We start from the raw sequence: 9,304 nt of genomic DNA on the forward strand, positions 1-9,304 counted from the left end.
CCGTCATGCCACCTGTACCATGAAAGGATGAGCTCTTGGAGGCTCCAGGCACCCCGTCGGCCCTCCCGGTTGGGATGTCTCCCCAATTACTGTGGTGCTGGTGAGGACGGCCTACACCTGGCTGGTGTCTCAGCGAGTTTTCCCTAGTCTTCATCATCGGTACCCAGAGTACATTAGAGGTGGTGAGAGGCTAGCAGGGCGGAGGTGGAGAGAAGCGGTTTTAGAGCCACACTGCGCCACTCCACATGGGGCCTCTTTCTCTCGCACACAGGCTGGCAACAATAAAGCCCTGTGCCATGTTAGTCCTGAGAACGCATGTCATGGCCTCCCCATGTAGACATAATAATAATAATAAAAGTAATAATAAATGTTAAGTGCTTTTCACGACACCCAAAGGTTCTGAGTTCCAGAGTTGGGGCGCTGTACTGCTAAAAGCCTGTTTTCCCATGGAGCGGAGCCTGGTAGGAGAGACGGTGAGGAGGCCAGTGTCAGAGGAGCGCGGTGAACAGGTGGGAGTGTAGGGGTGCATGAGGTCAGTAAGGTATGTGGGCACCAGTCCATTGAGTGCTTTGTAGGTGAGCATGAGTAATTTGAAGATGATCCTGTATTGAACTGGGAGCCAGTGAGGTTTGACAAGAGTGGGGGTGATGTGGTCCACGGTCTGGTGTGTGTGAGTACTCGTGCAGTTGAATTTTGAGTATGTACCCAGTGTTTTGGCGGGGAATCCGTAGAGAACAACGTTGCAGTAGGCCAGGCATGATAAAACAAAGGCGTGAATGTGGGTTTCAGCGGTGGGGTCAGTGAGAGAGGGCCTGAGTTGTGAAATGTTTTTGAGGTAGAGGAACGCTCATTCTGGGATGTTCCGGATGTGGGGTTCAAATGAGAGTGGCTGTGTAGTCGGAGTGTGGATGCTGCAGTCGATTGTCATGTTGAGTTGACCCAGTTTTTGATGAGGGAGTTGGGGACCATGAGCATGATCTCTGTTTTTTCAGGGTTTCATTTTTAAAAGCTCTAAATAGCATGTCCTTTATCACTCTGTATCTCTCCCTCACTCCCTATACTGTATCTCTCCCTCACTCCCTATACTGTATCCCCCTCTCACTCCCTATACTGTATGTCACTCTGTATCTCTCTCTCACTCCCTATACTGTATGTCACTCTGTATCTCTCCCTCACTCCCTATACTGTATCTCTCTCTCACTCCCTATACTGTATCTCTCCCTCACTCACTATACTGTATCTCTCCCTCACTCCCTATACTGTATCTCTCCCTCACTCCCTATACTGTATCTCTCCCTCACTCCCCATACTGTATCTCTCCCTCACTCCCTATACTGTATCTCTCCCTCACTCCCTATACTGTATCTCTCCCTCACTCCCTATACTGTATCTCTCCCTCACTCCCCATACTGTATCTCTCCCTCACTCCCTATACTGTATCTCTCCCTCACTCCCTATACTGTATCTCTCTCTCACTCCCTATACTGTATCTCTCTCTCACTCCCTATACTGTATCTCTCCCTCACTCCCTATACTGTATCTCTCTCTCACTCCCTATACTGTATCTCTCTCTCACTCCCTATACTGTATCTCTCCCTCACTCCCTATACTGTATCCCTCTCTCACTCCCTATACTGTATCTCTCTCTCACTCCCTATACTGTATGTCACTCTGTATCTCTCCCTCACTCCCTATACTGTATCTCTCCCTCACTCCCTATACTGTATCTCTCCCTCACTCCCTATACTGTATCTCTCCCTCACTCCCTATACTGTATCTCTCTCTCACTCCCTATACTGTATCTCTCTCTCACTCCCTATACTGTATCTCTCCCTCACTCCCTATACTGTATCTCTCTCTCACTCCCTATACTGTATGTCACTCTGTATCTCTCCCTCACTCCCTATACTGTATGTCACTCTGTAGCTCTCCCTCACTCCCTATACTGTATGTCACTCTGTATCTCTCCCTCACTCCCTATACTGTATGTCACTCTGTATCTCTCCCTCACTCCCTATACTGTACGTCACTCTGTATCTCTCTCTCTCACTCCCTATACTGTATGTTACTCTGTATCTCTCTCTCACTCCCTATACTGTATGTCACTCTGTATCTCTCCCTCACTCCCTATACTGTATCACTCCCTCACTCCCTATACTGTATCTCTCTCACTCCCCATACTGTATGTCACTCTGTATCTCTCCCTCACTCCCTATACTGTATCTCTCTCTCACTCCCTATACTGTATGTCACTCTGTATCTCTCCCTCACTCCCTATACTGTATGTCACTCTGTATCTCTCCCTCACTCCCTATACTGTATGTCACTCTGTTTCTCTCCCTCACTCCCTGTACTGTATGTCACTCTGTATCTCTCCCTCACTCCCTATACTGTATGTCACTCTGTATCTCTCCCTCACTCCCTATACTGTATGTCACTCTGTATCTCTCCCTCACTCCCTATATTGTATGTCACTCTGTATCTCTCCCTCACTCCCTATACTGTATGTCACTCTGTATCTCTCCCTCACTCCATATACTGTATGTCACTCACTTTCTCCAGGCTTCCTCAGACTGTCCCCTCTCCTCCCATCTTACTATTAATACTGCTCTCTTTACCCATTTCTATTTGTCTTCCTATTACTGTCTTTCCCTCTATCTTTGTTTGCTCTCTGGCAATAGGTGTGCTGTGTGCTGTGTGCTGTGTGCTGTGTGCTGTGTGCTGTGCCAGTCTCTAAGACTGAGGGATTTTGCTGTGTGTGTGAACCTGCCTCCAGTGCCTTGGAGCGAGTGCATCTGTTGTGCTCAGGAACTATAAAGAGAATAATGGATACATTAAGGGAGATGGAGAGAGAGAAAACAAGGGGGTGTTAATTGTGTTGGACGGGTTGGGGGGTGCTGTTAATGGAGGGGGTGTGGAGGGGGAGAAAATAGATGGAGAGGAAAATAAGGGCAGAAGAAGGTGGAGGGAGAAGAGGTGGAGAGAGAAGAGGTGGAGAGAGAAGAGGTGGAGAGAGAAGGTGGATAGAGAAGGTGGAGAGAGAAGAGGTGTGAGTCCAATCATGAGGGAGAGGATAGTGAAATGGGTGAAGTGGAAAGGCTCATTGCCGTAGTGATTTCCTGTGCGTGTTCAGCAGCAGGCATCACTACTCAGTCACATTGTCTCTTATCTTTTGGCAACACTTGAGAGGCTCCTCTCTGGCCTGTGAACAAATATTTGAATTTGAAATTGGGGTTCTGGGAGAAAAAGGGAGGAAAAGGGAGGAAATGAAGGAATGTGTAGAAGGAGTGAGAAGGACCTCCTATATATCCCCCCACCCCAACCCCAACCCCCTCCCCCCAACACACACACATAGTGAGATCCACACGTTTCCACATATAGCCAGACAGTATACACCATACCTTGTACACTGTATGTTATCTAGATACACACTGTTATTGTGTATCTAGACAGGCAGACATGAACAATCATTTACTACTTCTGTCACTCTGAAAACTGTGGGCGGATCTTTAACTCCCGGCCCATAAAGTGTTTTAGAGGAGGGTCCAACATCTGATTGACAGTAATCTGCATTCTCTGTTCCACATTCAGCTTTAATAAGTCTCAACAAGAGCTTGTTGTTGCCCAGAGTGGAATATTTGCTTTAAGAAATTGGGACGGTATGCAAACAGGGAGCCATCTTAAAAGCATTTCTCTGTTGAACATCAGTGCTTCCACACTTGACAATGCTGTCATGTTGTAGGGTTTCAGTTAGCCGTGGTCTGAGTTCAGCTGAAGGAGCGCCCTACTAACGTAAAGAGCTGGAGGGAGCACAGCTTCTACACAGTACTTCACATGTCAAGTGGGACTTCCGCTTCCCACGCCATCACTAATCCCACAGCCCTCTGCCAGGATCCTATGGGAGCCAGAGTGGACATCAGTTATCTGGCTGAGTGGAGGTACACCTGGATTGTCTAACACGTCACATGACTTCTGTAGCATGATTCTCACTGGAAAGATTGATAAAATATGAGGTCAAGATATGTCATGGAATGAAAAGGATTGGCATTATTCCATTAGAGGAAATTATCTGTGTAGAGAAAGGTAGACTGAGAAGGGGGGGGGGGGCTGTGTCTTTTTGCGGAGGTGACGGAATTCAGGGAGACACCCAGAAACAAATGAGAGCTGTCACCCAGCATATGATGCTGCCTCTGCTGTTTACCAAGGATGGGGAAAGATTGATGGTGAGGACATTAAGGTATTCTCTCTCTCTCTGTCTCTCTCCCTCTACCTCTCTACCCTCTCTCTCTATACCCTCTATTCTCTCTCTTTCTCTCTCTCTCTCTCTCTCTCTCTCTCTCTCTCTCTCTCTCTCTCTCTCTCTCTTTACCCTCTCTCTCTCTCTCTCCCTCTCTCTCTCTCTCTCTACCCTCTCTCTCTACCTTCTCTCTACCCTCTCTCTCTCTACCCCCTCTCTCTCCCTCTACCCTCTCTCTCTAAATCATTATATTTCTCTTCCTCCATCTCATTCCTTTATATCACTCTGTGTATTGTTAGAATAGGTAGGTTGAGGGTTTCAGGTCAAGTTGGTTATTTTCTGTGTCACACCCACTTGATAGCTAACAACTCTCTGTATCTTACTTGTGAGTGTATTTCCATGTACTGTACATTCACATTTTACATTTTAGTTATTTACTGAAGCAGGAACTCTTATCCAGAGCGACTTACAATAAGGGCATTCAACCAAGGGAGGTGAAACAACCTCATAACACAAACATCGCAAGTAAGATTATAGTAACAAAGGCTAAAATAAGAAATTACAGTTCAAAAATTCAAAAGACACCAAGTTCAAAATGTCAAAGTATACAAAGAGCAATATTAAACAAAATAAGTTAAATCCAATGTTTGAAAGGAAATTATGAAGATTAAGCAAAGTTGTAGGCATGTGATATGTGTTGTGGATCGTAGCACCCTGTTCGTTAGGGGTCATATACTCTCACATTTACTTAGCTTATAGGCTTAGCAGAACACAGTCATATTACAAAGCAATAGAGACAAAGCACTGAAAGAAAAACAAACTGTAAATATGCCCTTAAGTAAGCTCTCACACACAACTTCATCCTAGAGCATCACTCTAGTTTGTTACAGGGAATAACAAGATATATGTAATGTCATCAGAGACAATGAAGGTCATTTAGATGGTTGGGATGTTGATGTTATTGATGATTTCGAGGATCTTTATAGGAAGGTATAAGACAGTAGTAAAGCAGTAGTTAATCATGAATAAGAGAGAAGTCATACTCATCCTGGCAGAGAGTCACAGGTAGACAGAGACAGACCTGGGCATAACTCCTGTTTGTCACACGCCCTGATAGCCACACGCCCCCAGACGGCACTCGGACTGATCCTATTTGTGTGTCTAAAGGTCAGTGCTGTCTCCACCATAAGACTGACCTAGATACGATTGGGCCGTACGTGTGTGAGCGTGCACTTGTGTGTGTGTGTGTGTCTGTGTGTGTGTGTGTGTGTGTGCGTGTGCGCGCGCATGCAACTTGTGTGTCTGTATAATCTTGTTTAGTGTTTCAGGCAAAAGTAAGAGAACAGACTCACAAATTGCAGAGTGCCTGACCTACATTGCTCTCAGTAGCTGCTTAAGCAGACACACACACACATTCAAGTACACACTTGCAAATCTCAGACATGCTCAACAGTTTAATAATGATGCCAGTTTCAGAGAAATCCACCCGTCGTATTAAGACTGTGGATTAGATGCTCTGTAAGCCCTCTCACCAGGCTCCTGCTCTTTTGGGCGGTTTAATGTATGAGTTATAATCTCAGCACACATACACACATATACAGAGAGACACACACATACATACAAAAACAGATGTAGGATCTTCATTTGATCACTCTGTTGCAAGAGAACATTCCTGCAATGCAGGAAATGTAAAACTTGCAGTGTATTTGAGGTTTAAAAAGTCTTCTGAAGTTTGTAATTTCCACTTTGAAATGTCAGACTTGATTTTCCCTTGTATCAACCTCTACAAAAATGCCCGTTAATTATAATCCACATAATAATTCACATTTCCTGTTGCTGCAGGATTATTTCCCTGCTGTAGCAAACTGACTCAATGTAAGATCCTACATCTGTAGAGACTTGCAGAAACATAAACACACAGCCCACCTATGAATGTGTCATTCCTGCCGACTCTCAGCAGTAATTAGAAGCCAGGGAGACAGCCAGGTAGTGGAGGTTATAATGGGCCGGGGCTATTTTAGTTACCTCTGTCTGTCACGTTAACAATGCCGTCAGCCCGTCAAGCACTGCAGTCAGGTCGAGGTGGAATTAAAATGTTCCTGCCCCCGTCTTCCCCATTCCACCTTCCTCTCCCATCCCATCTACCCCCCCCCCCCCACACTCCACCTCACATGTTATCTCTCTTCCTTCTTCCTTTTTGTGGGAGTACATGGAAAATAATGATCTGATTACAGCCAATCAGCATGCTTATTGCAAAACCCATTCCACTACCACTGCATTGGTTGACATGACTAACTATTGGGAGTGCAGCTAGACAACTGCTTATCATGGTCGTCTCAAATAACTAATCTATGTAAAAAAATATATATATTAAAACAGCATGCATAATCAGAAGGACAGCTAAATATTTACCAGGAAAAATTATTCAGCAAATAACACAAGCATTAATTGAGAGTCAGGTGAACTACTGTTCGGTGGTCTGGGGAAATGCATTGGTTGACATGACTAATCAGTGGCTCAATGCTATGGATAATTTGTAGGTGTACTATTTTTAGATTTCAGTGCAGCATTTGATTTAGTGGATCATGAAATAATCTTGACAAAATTAATGCATTATGGTTTTAAGGAGGTAGCATTGAATTGGGTACAGTCATATCTAACTGACAGGAAACAGTCCACCTGTATCAATGGTTATTTTTCTTCCCCTAATGTGTTAAACTGTGGAATACCGCAGGGCAGCTGCCTTGGGCCACTTCTTTATTTAATATATACCAAATACCTTCCCTATGCCTTGGTTGAAACTCAATCTACTATATTTGCAGATGATACTACAATTTATGCAGCAAGACAATCGGTTCAACAGGTACACCAGGCTTTACAAGGAGATTTGGAGAATATCAGGAAGTGGGTTTGCCAAAACAAACTTTTTTTAAACACCAAGAAAACCAAAGTTATGTTGGTCTGTTCAACTAGGAAAAGGCCAAAACAGCATGGGATACAATTAAGTATGGGAGGAGTACAAATTGAAGAAGTGGCAGAAACCAAACTATTGGGAGTGCAGCTAGACAACTGCTTATCATGGTCTTCTCAAATAACTAATCTATGTAAAAAATATATATATTAAAACAGCATGCATAATCAGAAGGATAGCTAAATATTTATCAGGAAAAAGTATTCAGCAAATAACACAAGCATTAATTGAGAGTCAGGTGAACTACTGTTCGGTGGTCTGGGGAAATGCATCAACAAGTGAAGTTAGGAGGCTGCAGAATGCACAGAATAAAGCAGCAGCATTGTTTTAAGGTGGCAATATGGTTCTTCTGTTGCAGTCATGCACAATGTTCTTGGTTGGTCATCAATCGACAAGGTAATTGAAAAGAACATGCTTATTTTATTTTATAATATACATCATTTAAAATGGCCAAGTTCTATTCACAACGGTATTCAGTTGGTAAGAGACAGACATTCCGTAAATACTAGGAATAGATTGTCCACCATCTATGCGTGATCCAGACAGAAAAGATAAATAGGCAAAAGAACATTTAAATTTAGACCAATACAGAAATGGAATAAATGAACTGAGCAAACTAGAAACCATTCAATATATAAATGTAAACATTATTTTAAAACAATTTAAATATAGTATATAGAAATGTTGTGGGATTATAGTAGATGAAGAATCAATATTTTTTTAGATTGAGTTTTTATTGGGTCATTATGCTAGTGTATTATGTATGTTTGTAATAGTGTGTTATATGTGAAAGTGTGTGTATATTATAAATTGTATTTTAATGTTTAAGGACTCTTGGAAGATTAGTCCAAATGGGGACTAAAATAGATCAAAAATCAAATCTAAATCAAATCAAATAAATATTTATTCTACCGCTGTCCCCTCGTTCTCTCTCTTTCTCTCTCTGCGTGGAATTGAAGTGACATGGCGTCAGCATTTACATTGCATGTACTGTCAGTATCTTTGAAGACAGTAACACGATGCACTCTAGTAGTTTAGAGGAGGCAAGATGATGGCGAATTTGTATCTGTGGCGGGGATAGTAGAGTTGTTCTCTCAATTGGTGTAGGGGGAGACTTTAACCAGTCTGTAGCAGCACATTTTAATCAGTTCATATCAATAAAAATAAAGTAGCACACTAAATATGCTCCCAGCAATTCAATGGGTACACCTAACCAATGTTTCGGCATGCAGTTTCTTCTTCAGTTCCCATCAATCCATACATCTTAAACTGGATATGAGAATTAGGTATAAGCTTTCGAACAGAGTAGGCCTCGCTCCGGCATTGCAGGGATATTTCAGCATGGTATTTGCCACTTTAAACTGTTTCTGTCATTTTAAGCCAGATGATAGTGACCCTGAGGCTGTCTGCCTGTCATTCTCCCAAAAGGGACTTGAACAGATTCAGCACAACAAGAATAATCTTAAACCACTTTCTCACCCAGATTACATTTCACACTCTCATCATCATCAGCGGAGGTGGCATATTTCTAGTCAGAAATAACGACAGCTTGCACACGCTACAACAAAGCAGAACATCAACGCTGTCTATGTCACCCCCATAAGGAACATGAAGGCCCACACGTCAACTCCAGCTGCAGCCTCCCAGCTCCTCCCTGTGTGTGTGTGTGCATATGTTGTAGACACACTGGCGTGCATTGACGTCACTCTCAGAGGGGCTTTGAGGCCCCCCACCGATTCCACCCAATCGCATCAAAGCTCCTGGAGATCCACTTTTGGCTGCTTCACGGCGTGTTGTCTCGGCCCAGCCTCGTGGTGCTGAGAAGCTCTGGGGCTGGATTTAGTAAGTGTGTGTATGCGAGTAGAATTTGCATACAGGGAGACACAGTGGTCGTGTAAGAACTTGTGCATGCAGTGTGTGTGTGCATGTCACCTGAAGGGGTACGGCGCTGTTAGAGAGAGAGTGAAAGATTGAAGGAGTTGTGAGAGATGGAAAGTAGAGCATTGGAATGGGAGAGGGTAGCTGAGGAACTGAGAGGAAAGGGGAGGGAAGAGAGGAGAGTTAGAAAGATAGTGTGATGAGAGAGAGAGGGAGGG

Source organism: Oncorhynchus mykiss, chromosome 12 (genome assembly GCF_013265735.2).
Source record: "Oncorhynchus mykiss isolate Arlee chromosome 12, USDA_OmykA_1.1, whole genome shotgun sequence".
Taxonomy (NCBI): Eukaryota; Metazoa; Chordata; class Actinopteri; order Salmoniformes; family Salmonidae; genus Oncorhynchus; species Oncorhynchus mykiss.